We start from the raw sequence: 17911 nt of genomic DNA on the forward strand, positions 1-17911 counted from the left end.
ATCTTGTGCAATTTATTTAAACTTTCTGTGTCTCAGTTTCATAATCTGCAAAGTAGAAATAATAATAGTATCTGGTCCAAAACTCCTAAATGCTCCCCAGTGTAAGTGGTCCTTCTCATCATCAGCTCTTCCATCAGCCTGAACAACCAGGCACTACAGGTGGGGAAGGCAGTGGCCCAGGGAAGGTGGCATTTCCCCAGCACAGCTTTCCCAGCTCTCTGATGCCTGAGGATGCACTGGGAGCTAGCTGTGTTTATATTAAGCATTGCCTGTTCCCCACTTCTCTTTTTGAAAAGCAAATATTCCCAGACAGCATTCAATCCTAAGTATTTCTGGGGAGAGGCTGAAAGGAAGAGAAAAAAAATCCAGAAAAATGGAGACTTGAGAGAGAGTGTCTGTAAAGGCCAATTCTGCTTACATCCTGGGAGGAGCAGCTCACAGGTGAGAGGCTTTCAGCAGATTTAGCTTCCGAAGTGGGTGGGGGCTATCCCAGGATGTCCCAGAGAATGGTCATGTGGGAGAATAGGACTTCGAGTCATTTTCAAAGGCATGCATAGACGTGTGTGTGTGTGTGTGTGTGTGTGCGCGCGCGCGCATGCGCTCACACGTGTATGTGGGCACATGCGTGCGTGTAGGAATAGGAAGATCTCCAGGGTGGGATGGGGCCTATGTATTATTTAGAAAACACATTCAAATGATAAGAACTTATGTTCGGAAGAGGGGAAAATCCTATTGCATTGTGACACAGCATCCTACAAAAGTAAAGCCTGACACAAAACATTGGATAAGCTGTGACAAGTTTTCAAAGATGTTGGAATACACTTCTGAGGCCATGAAGGAGATCACTGGTTTCAATGAGGCTTGGAAAATGCGAAGTGGGTTGGGCGAGTTGAGGCCTTGATGTATCCTCTAGAGTCCAGGAGGCTAAAGTACAGCACAAACCACCTTCAAAACGCTCCCCTCCCTCCCTGTTTGGTTTGTTGTGGAGCCTGCAGCCAGGAGAAAATGTCCAAAATTTATTAAGGATGTACATGTGAGAGTACCATAAGAATATGAGACCCGAGGACAGATCAGGCAGTAGAGGCTTATACATCATTCTGGAAGTAAGGAGGAGTGGGGGTGGTGGGTTTGGTTTGAGACTTCAGAGGGCAGGAAGGCAGTTGATAACAGGATGGAAAAGCAAATGTTTGGTAACTAAAAGTTTGCTGGGCCATCTTTAACAATGGGATGCAGACAAGACTTTGAGCAAAGGGGCTTCTCTAGGTTCCTCCCTGTCTGTCACAGACGTGTTTATATTAAACTGTAGTTATCTGTGATGATAGCTCCCTTCCTGGAGCAGACCCTCTTTTGAGCAGTTAGGAGGAAGGTCAAAGGTTTTTCCTGTCTTTTGTTTCTACAAAATAACCAACTTAAAATCAATATCCCAAAAAGCGTATTTTGGTATGGCAAAGTCTGCTTCCTTTCATCTCTAAAAGAGGAGAACTAACTGCTTAGACTTAATTTCTGGAGTTCTGGGAGATGAAGCCTCTAGTTTTCCTAGTAAATTAAAAGGAGTCCTCACAAAGCAAGCATGTTTTCTCCACTCCCTCCTTCCCTCTCCCCACTTCCTTTCTCTCCTCTTCCTTCTCCTTTTCCTACCCCCTCTTCCTTTTTCAGGGTCTTTTTACTGTATTCCTAGAAGGTATCAAAATAAGCCCCACCATAACCCTATAAAGGTACAAGAACAAGTGTAAGGGTGATGATTATAAGATGAATCCCATGGTGGTGTTATTTTAAATCAGGTTTCAATGTAAATGTAGAAGTTCGATTTGTAGTCATTGTATTTGTGGCTATTTTGTTTTAGGCAAGATCTTTTTCTTAAAGAGTTAATGCTTTAGGCTCTGCAGGCTATACGTAGCCTCTGTTGCAACTATTCAGCTCTGCTATTGGAGCAAAAGCAGTATAGATAACCTGTAAATAAAGGGCAGGGCTATGTGCTAATAAAACTTTATTTATAAAAGCAGACAGTGAGCCATAGTTTGCTGATTCCTGGACTAGGATATCTGAAGTTTCAAATAATCAGCCACGATAAGACTATGATTTTAGTTTAAACTGTTTAGGAAATTTATTGAATTAAGTCTGTAATAAGTGTTCAAATGTTTATGCGAAATTGTTCTTTAAATGTGATTTATTAAAATTGTGTGTTTAATAAAAGCAGCATCTATTCCCATACAAGTGGTGAGAGGTGTTCCTCTCTGCTCACAAGGTCCTGATATTAAAATCGTCTACCGATGTAAACGGCAAAGCTGAATTTAAATTCCCACAACTTTCAACTGGTAAAAGAATTCCCACTAAAGTGGTATTGCGGAGACTGGCTGGACTACTAAGCAAACCATTCCTCTTCTCTCTGGACACATACGGCTAAACTACATTTCCTGACCGTATGACTGAATTCCAGCCAGTGGAATATCAGCACAAGCAATGTATGTCAGTTCCAGATCTGGCCCATAAAAACCTCTCCTGTCTTTTACACAAGCTGAATACAGAGAACTCCAAAGCTATAGGGAAGGGCAGAGCCAGGACCTGGAAGAAAACATTCACTAAGTGGGAAATCTGTTTTGGGCTTCCCACGAGTGAGAGATAAAATTCTGTTGAATTAAGCCACTGAGATTTTTGACTTAACTGTTATAGCAGATAACACTTTCTTAATTATGGTAATGTGAACAGCAATGAGGATTTATTAATATAATTAATTTATTTTGAAATATCTTTGAAGACAGTAAGGTGAAGGAAGTTAAGAAGATGATGGAATTTTGACATCCATCTGTCCATCCATTTAATAAATATTTATTGAAGATTTATGTGGCTAAAGTCTGAGGATCCACAAATAGAGAAGACACAGCCCCTGTCTTCAAGGACTTTACCCAGCAGGTAGTAAGCAGTTGAGCTAAGAAATAATTCTAATACAGTACTTAGAGCCCTGTGATAGAATTGTATTCATGTGAGTGGTTAGGACACAGGAGGGAGTTACCCGTTGCTGGGGAGAAAGGAACAACTTTTTCAAGACCATACAAGGATGCCACAGCATGCGGCCAACTCAATCTATAGTTTAGCAGGGGGAGGTTGAGGTGGGAAGGAGGACCAAGAGGTGGCCAGAGAAGCAGACACTGCTCAGGTCCCACCAGACAGGTAGCAAGAGGCAGGTGGTTGGGTACAGGATTGAGCTTTACATAAAAAATTCAGGATTCAGCAGAAATCTATCCTCACAGTGCCTTTTCTAGCCACCATGAGAAGGGGCTGCACAGTTAGCTGAGCAACAGAACTGGAGTAAGCTTGTGGGAAACCCTACAATGACTGGCAGCGACATACTTCCCTTGGCCTTCAGAGGGAGCCCCAACGCTTCCTATAAAGGTTTTTTCTTCCAGTACACACTCAATGTCTACTATGCGCAGATACAGCTCCAATCCCATTGTACAGTAGGTAATCGGGGTGACAGATACAGAAGCAGATCATTTCAATTCCATGCATGAGATTAGTTCACCAAGATACATACATGTAAGTTTTCATAGAAACTCAGAGGAGGGGTCGGCTATGTGTCAATATTAGGTAGGGAATTCTTGTTCTCGTCTTCTGGAATTTGCGCACCAAGTCCTTGTTCCCTCTATAGGATAAAAATTGCCCCATTTATTGAGCAGGTTCTGGGTGCTAAGTGCTTAATACATCTGAACACAGATGATTTCATTCAATTCTCATAATGGCTCCCTTTCCAAATGAGTAAATGGAGTCTCAGAGAGGATAAGTAGTAAGTGGCAGAGGCAGGATTTGAATCCAGGCCTGCCGGCACTGAAGTAAATCCCATGCCTTCAGCACTCTATCCCAGGGCTCCCTTGGGAGAGCTACACTCTATGTTCATCAGACCCTCAGGCCTTCTCTTCTCCAGAGGTGGGCCCACTCCACACCATCTCTCCAGATGTCTTTCTGAGAACTGTAGCTGGCTCTCCCCGACTATTCCCAGTCCTGCTCTGCCTTCCTACACAATAGTGGGTAGATCTGTTCTCTTCCCAGGGCACTGGGCAGTCAGGTCTCCTTATGACAGCTCAGCCTTCTCCTTCAGAGATTTCATGGTCACTGCCACCTGCGCAGCTTTAGGTTCGGGATTTCTCTCACCTCCAATGCCACCTTCGGGCTTTCACACGCAGTCTATGCATGGCAATGTGTACTTCAATCTGCCTTTTCTGGAATCATAACTTCCTTGCCCATGAGGACCTCTGCTTTTGAATGATCTATTGTCTTCATTACTGGAACACTAATTAATTGAATTATCATACTTTGCCCCAAGACATCTCTCTTTTATAGTACTTTATTCTAGTTTAGTTATCATATATGTATGCCTTTCTTACTTTAGCAAGACTGGAAGTGTATCTAAATTTTAATAGGCTTAAAATGTAAACGTCAATTAAAGTACAACTTTATTTTTGTTTCTAATAGTGCTTTTTTCTGTTTTTTTTTTTTGTTGTTGTTGCTTAAAAAATATTAACTTTATTGAGGTATAATTTAATAATAATAAAAATACCCATTTTAAATGTACGTTTAATGAGTTCTGACAAATTATTATAACTGTGTTAGAACAGTACAATCAGGGTAGAGGACATTTATATTTGGGTCTATGATCCATTTTGAGTTAATTTTTTGCATATGGTGTGAAATAAAGAACATATTTACTTTTTTTTTGCCATATGGATTATAGTTGTTTCAACTCCATTTATTAAATTCCATTCTTTAGACTTTAACAATTATTTTGAATTATTAAATTCCATTCTTTAGACTTTAACAATTATTTTGAATTATTTTGGAACAACAATTATTTTGTTGTCAAAAATCAATTGATCAATAAAGTTACAGTAATCAAGACAGTATGGTATCAGGGAAAAAATAGGCAAACAGAACAATGAAATAGAATAGAGTCCAGAAATAGATCCACACAAATACAGTCAATTGATCTTTGACAAAGGAGCAAAGGCAATTCAATGGAAAAGGGTGATCTTTTTAAGAAATGGTGCTAAGAAAAAAATTATTCTAGACATCGACTTTACACCTTTCACAAAAATTAACTCAAACTGGATCATAGACCTAAATGTAAAATGTAAAACTATAAAACTCCTAGAAGATGACATAGGACAAAATCTAGGAGATCTCGGATTTGATGATGACTTTTTAGATACAGTACCAAAAGCACAAGCCATGAAAGAAAATTTAAAGCTTCTTTGTGAAAGACACTGTAAAGAGAATGAAAAGACAAGCTACAAATTGGCCCCATTAAAAAGTGGACAAAAGATTTGAACAGACACCTCACCGAAGAAGATAAGCAGATGGCAAATAAATATATAAAAATATTTTTAACATTATGTCACTAGAGAAATGCAAATTAAAACAATGAGATACACCAGCACACCTATTAGAATGGCTAAAATATAAAACACCAACAACACCAAATGTTGACAAAGATGTGGAGCGATATCTTTTGTGTCATTGCTGGAGGGAATGCAAAACGGGACAGCCACTTTAGAAGACAGTTTGGTAGTTTCTTACAAAGCTAAAGATACTCTCATCATATGATCCAGAAATTGCTGTCTTTAGTATTTACCCAAATGTGGTAAAAACTTAGGTCCACACAAAACACCTGCACACAGATGTGTATAGCATCTTTCTTCATAATTGGTAAAAGTTGGAAGCAACAAGATGTCCTTCAGGAGGTGAATAGTAAATAAACCATAGTACTGTTATATAACAGAATATTATTCAGAGGTAATAAAATGAGTTATGAAGCCAGGAAGACATCGAAGAACCTTAAAAGCATATTACCAAGCGAAAGAAGCCAGTCTGAGAAGGCTATATACTGAACGATTCCAACTATATGACATTCTGGAAGAGGCGAAACTTTAGGGACATTGAAAAGATCAGTGGTAATCAGGGGCTGTGGCTGGGAGAGGGATAAATAGTTGGAACACGGGGCATTTTTAGGGCTGTGAAACCATACTGTATGACACTGTAATGATGGTTACATGACATTATGCATTTGGCAAAACCCATAGAGCCACAGAACCATACAGCACCAAGAATGAACCCAAATATAGACTATGGACTTTAGTTAATAATAATGTATCAATAAGGGAGAACGTGGGGCCAGATATGTGGAAAGAAGGGATGTAGGAAGCTCTCTGTACCTACTAAGCAATTTTTCTATAAACCGAAAAATGCTCTAAAAATAGTCTATTAAACATTTGCTTAACCATATGTGTGTGGGTCAGTCTCTGGACTCTCTATTCTATTCCATTGTTTTATATGTAGATCTAATGCTAATACCACACATACTACCTTAATTACAGTAGCTTTATAGTAAGTCTTAAAGTAAGGTGGATCGAGTCTTTTTTTTCAAGATTTGAATTTCCATGTACATTTTAGAATCAGCTGTCAAAGCCTGATGAGATTTTGATTAGGAATACATTGATTCTATAGATCAATTTTGGGACGACTGACATCTTCACAACATTAAGTTTTCTGATTCATTAACATTGTATATCTCTTTATGTAGCTTTAATTTCTCTTAGCAATGTTCTGATGTTTTCATTGTACAAGTCTTACAATTACTTTGCTAAATTTCATGCTTTTGGATGCTACTGTTTGGATCTGCAGTTGTTCATTGCTAATATATAGAAATATAATTGATTTTTTAATATTGACTTTGAATCCTATGATATTGCTAAACTCAATTATTAGTTCTTGTAGCTTTTTTTGTGGATTCCTTGAGATTGTATTTGTACACACTCGTTATCTGTGAATAAAGACAGTTTTACTTCTTTCTTTCCAGTTTAGATGCCGTAATTCCTTTTACTTGATGCATTGCGTTGCTAGAACTTCCAGTACACTGTTGAAGGGAAACGGCAAGAGTGGACATCTATACCTTGTTCCTAATCTTAGCGGGAAAGCATTCAGCCTTTTATCAGTAGGTATGATGTTAGCTGTAGTTTTGTTCATTACCTTCATCAAGCTGAGGACGATTCCTTATATCTTAGTTTGTTAAGAGTTTTTATCATGACTAGGGGATGACATTTGTCAAATGCATCTATTTATGTGATCACATTTTTTTTTTTAGTTTTTCAATATGGTGAATTACAGTAATTAGTTTCTAAATGTTAGGTCGACCTTGTATTCCTAAAATAAATCTCACTTTATCTTTTTTATATATTGCTGGATTTGACTTACTAATATTTTGTTAAGGATTTTTGTACCTCTTTTATCTTTTATGTCCTTTTTCCCCACTTACTATGATATTTTTGAAATTTATCCCTACCATTGCATAAGGTTATAGTTTGTCTGTTCATTACTGTCTATTATTCCATTGTGTGAATATTCTATATTATTTATCTATTCTTATTTTCATGAACATTTGGGTTGTTTCTAGTTTTGGAGTATTATGAACACTTGCTTAAATTGTTTTTTAAATTATTATTTATTATTATTATTTATGTCTACAGCACCTGGTCTTCCTAGGTGGTCTCCCATCCAAGTACTAACCAGGCATGACCCTGATTAGCTTCCGAGATCAGACATCGGGCTCATTTAGGGTGGCATGGCTGTTGACCATGGACCTCTGGGCGCGAACCCAGGACCTTCTGCATGTAAAGCAGATGTGCTAACCGCTACACTGTGGAACCATGTCCTATGAACACTTTTGTACAAGCCTTATTGTAAACATACGTATTCATTTCAGTCGGGTATAGAACCAGGAATTGAATTTCTGAGCCATAAGACATACATATATTTAGCTTTAGTATACACTGCAAAAACAGTTGTACAAAATATTTGAGCTGAAATATTTGTGCTGTAAAACATCAGCAGTTATGAGAGTTCTGGTTATTCTACATCCTTGCAACTCTTGATATATTTTTTTTTCTTTCTCATTTTTGCTATTCTGGTGTCTGTATATTTGAATCAGACTATGGTTTTAAGTTTCCCTGATGACTACTGAGGTTGAGCATCCTTACATGTGTTTATTGGCCATTTGGATGGGCTCTTTTGAAAAGTTCAAGGCCTTTGGTAATTTTTCCATTGGGTTAACTGTCTTTTTATTATTGATTTGTAGGAGTTCTTTATACATCCTGGATATGAGAATTTTATAGGATAGACGTATTACAAGCATATTTTCCCACTGTGTGGCTTGCCTTTGTACTATATTGATGGTGTTTCCCACGGCCATTGTAAATTTCATTTAGTGGAAAAAGTTGTTCCTTGTCTCTTAATGAAAACTGGGTTTCTAGTAGGCCCTATGGTTTGCCAGTTTCCTCCTACATAAGTGCCTTTAGGTGGAGTGAAAGAAGCCTCACACAAATAATACATCTCTATGAAGTTGTAGAACAGGTACGGACAGATACTGACTGGGAAGGCGGCATGAAGAAACTTTGTGGATTGATGGCAGTTTTCTATATTTTGAAGGGATCTGTGTTGCACAGCTATGTGCATTTGTTAAAACTTATCTATTGGTACATTCAAAATATTTGCATTTCATTGTAGATAAATTTTATCTCAAAGAAATAATAAAACTAAAAAAATGTCGAATTCAATAATACACACATTTAAGTATTTAGGGGGAAGCATACTGATGTCAGCAATTTACTTTGAAATGTATTAGAAAATAATTCAGGTTACTGGAAAAATAGAGGGGTGGATGGATGGATTGCTTTAAGATAAAGCAACTAGAGTAAAAGGCTGCAGTAAAATCTACATGGATACATGGTGTTCACCGTAGAAGTCCACTTTTCTGTGTGTTTGAAGTTTTATAACAAAATGAACAGAAATAAATAAATGAGTTGAAAGCCCTTAAAGTCTTTTAAAGTTCGGCGTAGCTAAAAGAATAGCCCATTCTGGCCCAGGGAAGCTTTTCTCTCTTATCAGTCACCTGCTTTTGCAGACTCTCCTCCCCCGCTGTTCTGTCCTGTGGCTGTCTGTGTTGGAAAGTAGCTTCCTCCCTCAGGGCACAGAACATCATTCCTTCTGCCCACGGAAGAGCTCAAGTTCTTGTGCAGACATTTGCGTCTTGATCATGTGTGTGGTTTATGAGGGTTGCTTCCTCACATTATGCCTGCACTGAGGCCAGAAAAGGCGGGGCTTCTGGTTTCTCCCTACTTGGCAGTCCCACTCAGCACCTCTGCTGCCACCAGGGTCTTCCTCGTTAACCATTTAACACAGCTTTGGTTAATGGGAAACATCTGGCCTGTGGCTTCCTGGCAAAATTAGACTTTGGAGAGCAGATTTGGCATTGAGAAAGAGACAATTCCACTAGAAGAACTTCAAAGGCTAACAGGAAGGAAAACAAATAATCTGAAATTATGCAAGATTGTGCAAGATGGGAGGTGGGGGCGGGGGGGTGGGGTGGGTGGGCGGAGAGAGAGAAAGAGAGAGAACGCGAGCGCCTCTGAAGGAGCAGACACTGTTGTGACCGGAATAACCAGACTCAACCTGAGTGCTTTGATTATAGAGGCAGTTTATTAGCCGGCGGCTGTCCTTCCAAAGGAGCAGCCCCGAAATGCCAAGATACGAGGTTTTTAAGCCCCAAATCCCATTCCTCATTCTGTCTTAAACACAAAGGTCCATCTTTCTCCTATTCACTACCTGTCAACCCACTGGTCAGGTGTGCAAGCGGGAAGTACAGAAGCAGAAAGCTTGCGTTAGAATGTTATGTTCCTATGGGTGATTGCCTATGTTCCCATGGGCAATAGCCAGTGTTCCCATGGGCGATGGCCAAACAGTAATTTTCAGCTTATATACAATTGATTATTTTTCATGCCACGCAAGCAAGCAGGGTTACACAGGCTAAAATTGGCAGTTAGCGTATGAACTCATTGTTACAAGTTTCATGATTAACAGAATGCAGTTAGGGGTTCCAGAAACTAGGCCTAAGGTATAGACTTCCTTTGTCCAGTTTCAGTTTTTAATTATCCTTTAACCCTTTCACATTTCAGCAGGCTATTACAACACCACTAAAGAAGACCCTGGGGAAGGCAACTTGCAAATCTTCACTTAGGGGAACCTGAAACTGCAGAACGCCATTTTTTGCTTGCCAGATTATAAAAACAAAACAATTTTTAAAATGATGATACTTAATGCTGGCAAGGATGTGATGCTGAAAGGGCACTTTTATACATCGCCAGTAAAAGCTTTTTATGGAAATGATTTAACAATATGTATAAAAGATCATACATTATGAATCAATAAGTTATATCTAAGGATGTAGATATTCCAAAGGTGAAAAATCAAAATGTTTTCAAAGATCTACATATAAAGATGTTTAACAAGTTATAATAACAGAAAAAAAATGCTTATTACTTACAGGGCACTAATTAAATTAGAGTTCAAAAATATGAAGCAAATATTATGCAGACATTTTTTATTATATATTTTTAGAGGAGAAAATTAGGTTATAGAACTTTACACACAATGCGACTCCCATTATATGTTAAAAGATTCTAAGACTATTTGTTTTCTTTTTCATAGTTTCTGGTATTTCCCCAGTTTTCTGCATGGTATTCACCTTGTTTTTCATATTAGAAAAAAATTCTAAATGCAGCAGTCTGGAACTGGGATATAGAGATGTCTACCTGGGAATTTGGGATATAATGTATTTCAAGAAACTGTATCTTAAAAGGCTTCCGTGGGGGTTTAGAACGAGTCACTCCAAGATGTGCTTCTGTGGCATCTGGATTGTTTTGAGCTAGAGGCAGCTAAGACCCAGAGGCTCAAGAGAAACTCTGACCCCGCTTATCTACTTAGAATTTATGTGCCCATAATAAGAGATTATCAGAGATAATCTTTTTAAAACCTATTTATAGGGCAGGGCAAACTTTTTTTACTAAACATCTGCTCTTCTTATCATCCTGCAAATGACCCTTTGCAGCCCCCAAGGCACCTTACCTCATCCTTAGCTCAGAATGTCATATTTACCACACTTTCCCTTTCTGTTTCTGAACCTCTCAGTGCATGTGGGATCTCTAACTCTCTCTTATATGTGGGTTCTCATGTATATGTATGTGTTAAACTTGGTTATTTTCTCTTTTTAATCTGTCTTGTCTATTTGATTATTAGACCAGCCAGAAGAACCTAGAGAGTAGAGGAAAGTTTCTTCCTCCCCCACACTTGTTTAAGAGCTCTTAAAAATCCGTTTGAAAAACCTCTTCCTTATCATATGAAGAGAGTGCATATCCCAGTTTAGGGTCTTATTGGTGGAAATGTGAAGTCAGCAGGTAGAAAGAGCAAAGACAACTGCAGAAGAGAGTTCTGTCTACATTGAGCTAGAACAAATGTATTACAAAATTCCCAAGAGTATAATTGCAAGCAAGGGGTATGAAACATCCATGGTGGTAAAGATTGCTGCCACTGCCATCTGGCAACATCAGTAGCATTAACTGCAATCCTACCATTCACAGGGGAAGTGAAAGGTCCCTGGGACAGAGGGAGCTGGGGGAGGGAACTTCACTTAATGGAACTTCACTTACGGTTTGCAATGCGATGTGAATTTTGCAAGCATTAGCAGTTATCTAACTCTTACAGCAGGCCAATGAGATGTACGTTATCATGTTGTAGCCAGGAAGTGACAGAAACCCACGTTGAACAGGCTTAAACAAAAAAGGGATCTAATGGTTCAGTTACCCAGAAAGCACAGCTTAATAGAGGCCTCATGTGATAAAATATGAATCTCCAGCAAGTTACAGTTCCCCAAAATGGCTGCGGCGGTGTCTCCCATCCCACAGGGCTTTCCTACAATGTGACTGATATTCCTCCCATCAAGAAATGGAGTCTGTGTTCTCTCTCCTTGAATTTGGTTGGGCTTATGACCATGGCAGAAGTGATACTACACAACTCACGAGGCTAGGTTATAAAAAAGGTGATACAGATCTACCTAGGTCTCTTGAGATACCCTTGGAACTCAGCCACTGTGCTGTGAGGTCGCCCCAGCCATGTAGAGAGCCATGTGTCGGTGTTCTGGCAACAGCCAGCATCAACCACCACACTTGAGTAAGGAAGCTCTGAGGTGATTCCATCTCTGCCATCATCCATCTGCAAGCACATGAGCCATGCTGAACAAGAGCCACCTAGTTGAGCTTAGTCAAGCCCAGAGCCATGAGAATGTTAATAAAATTAGTGTTATTTGAGCTCATTAATTTTGGGGGTGACTCATTACACAGCAACAGATAATGTTTTTCTTCCAGTGTCCACATTAAATTGCAAGTCAGAGCATGTTTGTTGTCAAGGAATGGAGTTCTGTGACCTAGGTTGCCCCCTGCCTGCTCCAATATACACTATCCCCTTCTGTTGATGACATCCCAGTTTTATTTGGGTTGACAACATACCCAGTCTCTCTTGTAGCTAGGCATGGATATGTGGTTAAATTCTGGCCAATGAGATGTAAGCAGAGATGTGTGTGGTCGTTTATTTGTTTCCCATAACTCTGCATCTTCTCTTGCTGCAGTTACAAATCACTACAAATTTAGTAGCTTAAACAACATAAATTTGTTGTCTTACGGTTCTGGAGGTCAGAAGTCTGACAGAGATCTCACTAGGCTAAAGTCGATGTATCAGCAGGGCTGCATTTCTTTGGGAGGCTCCAGAGAGTATCTGTTCTCTTGCCTTTTCCAGTTTCCATGGGCTGCCGAGTGCCTTGGCTCATAGCTCCTTCCACCTTCAAGGCCAGCAATGACTGGTTTTGAGTCCTTCTTACATTACATCCCTCTGATATGTTGTTCTTGCTTCTTCCACGTTTAAGGACACTTTTGATTACATTGAGCCCACTTGTGCTATTGAGAATGTATCTCAGAGGGTCCTATTTGAGATCTGCTGGACTCAGAAGAAGTTTCTGTTGTCCCAAGTTCTCAGCTGGGCAGTTCTAGCAGTGGACTCACAAGCCACTTCCAAGCTCTTAATGAGCTTTTTGATTTTCCAGATCTCCATGTTCCTGTTGGCAGCACTGGGGTCGTCCACTGTCTTTTCCTCCTCCTCCCGTAGGGTCCAGTCCTGGGTGGCAGTGGCTTCTCCTTCTAGTGGTGGGGTGGCTCCTGGGTTGCAGATCACCAGTCCCTCTCTCCAGGTAGCTGCACGTGTTGCCATCCACTCACATGAGGCCTGTCAAGACTCTCTTTTCTTACAGAAAGAAGTCTTCAGGTAAGTAGCCTATGGATAATTCAATACCTCTTCAGAGTCACCAGGAATCGGGAACTTCCTATCTTTATGTTTGCATCCTTAAGTTCTCCTCATGGTTCAATATGGCTGCTGGAGTTCCCTCTGTCATATCTGCATTGGTGTCCTTTTCCTCCCTCATCACTACATGTATATTCTTCTGAAATTAGGGACTTGGTTGGAGAGGATGACTTTCATAGACCAAAGAGAATGGTCAAGGGTGTGAGTGGTGTGTCTGCATTTGTGACTTAGAACTTCCCAGCTCCCAAGCCTGTTTTCTTTTCTAGATTATTGCTCTCAATTTTTCTCTTCCTCCCTGTAGCAGGATTATATATCCATGTCCTTTACCATGAAGCTCTCTTGCCTCCCATTGGAGTAAGCATCCCTGTCCTGTTGACTTTGAGCTTGGCCTTGAGACTTGTTTTGATTAAAGAAATGTGAGCAGATATGACCCAAGAAGATATGTATATCTTGTTTTGGCCTCTTGAACTTTCTGAAGTCTTCCAGGAGAAGAACATGCCTCAGATAGCTACTAGTTCAAGAATGAGGTGATATGAGGAACAGACCTGAACCCAAACTTCAACTCGGAGCCAGGTACAACTAATCTCAAGGAAGTCCATCAAGGTCATAGCTAAACTGCTGCAGACCCATGAATGAGAAATACGTTTATTTTCACAAGGTAGAGCTTTAGGGATTATTTATTACAGAACATTATAATAGCAAAAAAACTGACTAATATACTCAGCCTGGTCAACTCAGGAGAAAGAGTTAAAGATATTGTTTTATACTCTTTGTATTGAAAACAACTAGCAGCCATCTCATATCAGTATGAAAAGGAATGTATTTTCTCACATTTATGAAAAGCCCAGGGGTAGACCTGGCATCTCATATAACTAAATCCAGAACCCAGATGATATTGCAGAGCTTTGTGTTTCTGCCTATGCCTTGTCCCTGCTTCTCTTTGAATTCTGACACCACTCTTCACTATGGTAAATAGCTTCTCTCATGCTGCTGGGAAAAATGGCAGCAAATAGCTCAGCTGATGATGTCTCTACACTAGGGATTCTAGAGGATGGGTGAATTTTCCACTGAGGCCTGGCCAATCAAAGTGCTCCATGCCCGTGGCCATTGGATTGGTTCAAAGATGGTCAGATAACCCAAGAGATCATTCTTCCCCAGGATTTTCATGCTGCGACCCTCGAGTAAAATGATCCTTCCTGTAAACCAGGGTTCTGATGGGCTTATTCCCCAGAGTAGGAGAGGGGAAATGATTCCTCTCCTTGGACCAGAAAGGATGCAATTTAATGAGCACAAAAGATGCAATTTAAGATTGGAGAAAAGTCTGGGCTACCTCTTGAAACCTTACAAAGATTAATTCATTCTTTGTTCATTCAAAGTCTTTTGTTGATTAATAATAGCTATCACATGTTCCTTTTTCTTTTGTATATTAGGCATTTATTAAGTCCTCACTCAGTTGTACAACATAGAGATTATTCCTATTGTGTAGAAAACTATCTGAGGATCAGAGAAAATAAGAAACTTACACAAGTCCACAAAGAACAAAAAGTTGTCACTCTGTGGTTCAAATTCAAATCAGTTTGCAAAGCCCATGCTCTTTCCACTCAACACACGGCCTGATGAACTGAGAGCATCCATCAGGGCCACAATTAGGCAAAACTGTTTTAAGAGCCCAGGTAAACTGCCCCTCTGACCCCCTTCTACTCTGCAGTCCCCACTTCCTTTTTCTTTTGGCACATCTCGTCCTATATGCTGATGCTCTGGTACTGGTGGGTGATTTCTCGGTTTGGACACCTTGGCAGCAACCCGAGCTCTAGCTTGTTCATGATTTCCATCAAAACTGCTCTAGTTCCTTTAAGACCCCTGGTCTCTAACAGAGAGGAACCCAACCAAGCATTCACAGGAGAGCTCTTCAGACAGTGGTGCCGCGGTCCAGCCACGACAGGATCCAGGGGGCCCCGAAGGTGGGCAAGGCGTCGGCGCGGGAGACAGTCGACTACACAGCTCAGAGGCGGTGTGACACTGTTCGTTTTATTGTGATTTGAGTACAACTTTTATACTTTTTATTTTGGCATTTGATTATACTTTGTTGTTAAGGTAGCAGGGAGTTAAATTTCTGTGGTTAGGCGGAGCAGAAAAATCTTATAGAGTATATTATTATTAATGTTCATGATTAACTAGTACATTTTTCTCTCAATCGTTAGAACAGAACTACCTGATGGAACAATCTAAACTTTTAATTCTTATATCTATTACGTAAGATACAGTTTGATTTAAGTAAAGGTGATAGATAGATGTATTCATAACAGCAAGCATTGGCTTGTGGGCAGCCATTGTTCTTCTTTCTGCCTGAAGAAATCTTTTAAATGCTATTTGATTTATGCTATATCTAAAGTTCAAGCTGAACCTTTCTCATAGCTGCTCAAAAGTTTCCTTGGTGCAGTAATGAGGAAAATATTTATAAAAATCAGTTTTACAAAGCTGCTTTCATAAGCTAAGTTTCTGTTCCTTTGTTTTTAAGCACCAAGGAGATCCTGACCTAGCCAGCCTTTCTATGAAACTTAAACTACTATAAGGCACATGAATTCTATCTTTATTCACTACATGTATACTATCTTTATTATAAGCTTCTATATAAGGCAAAGGAAGATCAGGTAATCTTTTCATACTGTTAGCCCCCCAGGTGGATACCAGAGTTTTCTATTTATTCACTAGGCCACAAAAGGAGGCCCTTCTATAGTAGGCACAGGCTTATGAGTAAATTTCTTATCCTTTACTAATTTTTCTACTAACTGCGTGGGAACAGGAGTATAAACTGGTTCTAGTAATTCGGCTTGTTATAATTTATTCATAATATCTTTAAGAGGTGCGTCAAAAGGAATTTCTCTTAATAATTGTTCAAATAAAGGGTTTACGCATTCTGGACATGTCAGAGTGACTAGAGCTGATTCCATACGCGGGGAATTTACTATGTTTTCCTCAGAGCCAATTTTGAGGAAATCCATTTGTATAGCGTTTACACTTACTAGAGTTTGTGCTACCCAAATTCCCCCTATTAATAGGATCATTTCTAAGAAACCAATTATCCCTAAACACATGCCACGTCCTCGTTCTTGACGATGCATTCCTTGAAGCCTCTGTCCCCATCTCCGGACCTTGTCACGCAGTAGGGTAGAAAGAGGACGCGGCACAGTGGTGTCACATTTGTATTTGTATTTGACAAAGACCTTCATGGTCCTACTTCTAAAGAAGGGCTATTGGTGGAAGTGAGCAGGCCACAGGCAGCCGCACAGGAATCAGCAGGAATATTTGTTCCCTAGGGCTGCCAGAGCAAATCATGTAAACTAGGAAACTTAAAACAACAGAAATTTATTCTCCCACAATTTTGGGTGCTAGAAGTCTAGACTCAAGGTATTGGCTGGGTCGATTCCTTTTGGGGACTCTGAGGACAATCTATTCCATGCATCTCTTAGTTTCTGCTGTTGCTGGTAGCCTTTGGCCTTCCTTGACTTGTAGCTGCCTAAGTCCAATTTTTGCTTCCATTTTCGCTTGGCCTTTTTCTCTGTCTCTGTGTTTCAAATCTCCCTCTGCTCTCTCTTGTCAGGACACCAGTCATTGGATTAGGGTCCACCCTAAATTCAGAATAATCTTATTTTGAGATACTTATGTTAATTGTATCTGCAAAGACTCTATTTGCACATAAGATCACATCCACAGGTATAATATGGTATGCATTAGGACTTGGACATATTTTTGGGGGGACACAATTCAACTTACTATAGCAGAGTACTTTGAGGCCCCGCAAGTCACACCCTAGGCTACTTGAGATTACCCCTAAGTGCAAAATCCTGTGCTATGTTTGATATCTCACCAATTTCTTTGGAAAAGCTTTATAGAGTTATCTTTACAGCTACAGAAAAAACAAAATATTTGTAGTCTAGACTCATATTCATTCATTACTTAGCAAGGATACTCATCAAAAATTATAAAACATAAGAAAAAGCTGTAGGTCAACCGATTCCTAGTCTTCCAAGGGTTGAGCTGTATCCAAGGCAGGGAGTGTTACAGAGCAGGGGGAAGTGCAGAGGAGGCATCCCAGGGCACTTCTGCTGCTCCGAGGTTTGTGGTTTACAGCTCTTTCAGGGCAAGGATGGCACCTGAGTTATCTGTCCTAAAGGGACTTTGCTAATTTTCTGATCTGTTCTTCGTTACCCCAAGTCCTTTCAAAAAAGAGCTTATGTGCAATTACGCAAATAAATAAGGGAAGAAAGTTCTGAGCTTCTGTTTCCTGGGAGCTGCCAAGGACAGAGGCGTTGTCTTGTCCTGATCCAAGTCCCAAAAGCACAGCTCTACTATAGCTCGCCTCCACGGGATATTTCTCTTGGCTCATGCTCAAATCCATGCTCAAATCCAAACACCTGTAATTTGAACACCTTTAATCATCTGGCTGCTTAAACCACTCCCTTAAAACTTCCCAGCTTGACTTCTGTCAAGCCAGCCACCCCCAGGACCTTCTCCTCCCCCACTGTGGCTTTCCTTCCTATTTACACTGGACACATGACCTTCTGCTCAGCCCCATTTTATTGAAGAAACTAAAGCTTATAGAGATGACTTGGGCAGTGGACAAGGTTGCTGCAAGGTGACTTGCAATCAGTGGCCTTTTCATGTCTCACAAGATGTCTGATTC

The 17911-nt window shown here is 40.0% G+C and overlaps 1 pseudogene; it reads right to left on the reverse strand.

The window, feature by feature from the left end:
• Positions 1 to 7505: 7505 nt before the first annotated feature.
• On the reverse strand, positions 7506 to 7621 carry LOC120610416 (uncharacterized; annotated as a pseudogene).
• Positions 7622 to 17911: the final 10290 nt, after the last annotated feature.

Source organism: Pteropus medius, unplaced genomic scaffold (assembly GCF_902729225.1).
Source record: "Pteropus medius unplaced genomic scaffold, Ma_sr-lr_union100, whole genome shotgun sequence".
Classification (NCBI taxonomy): domain Eukaryota; kingdom Metazoa; phylum Chordata; class Mammalia; order Chiroptera; family Pteropodidae; genus Pteropus; species Pteropus medius.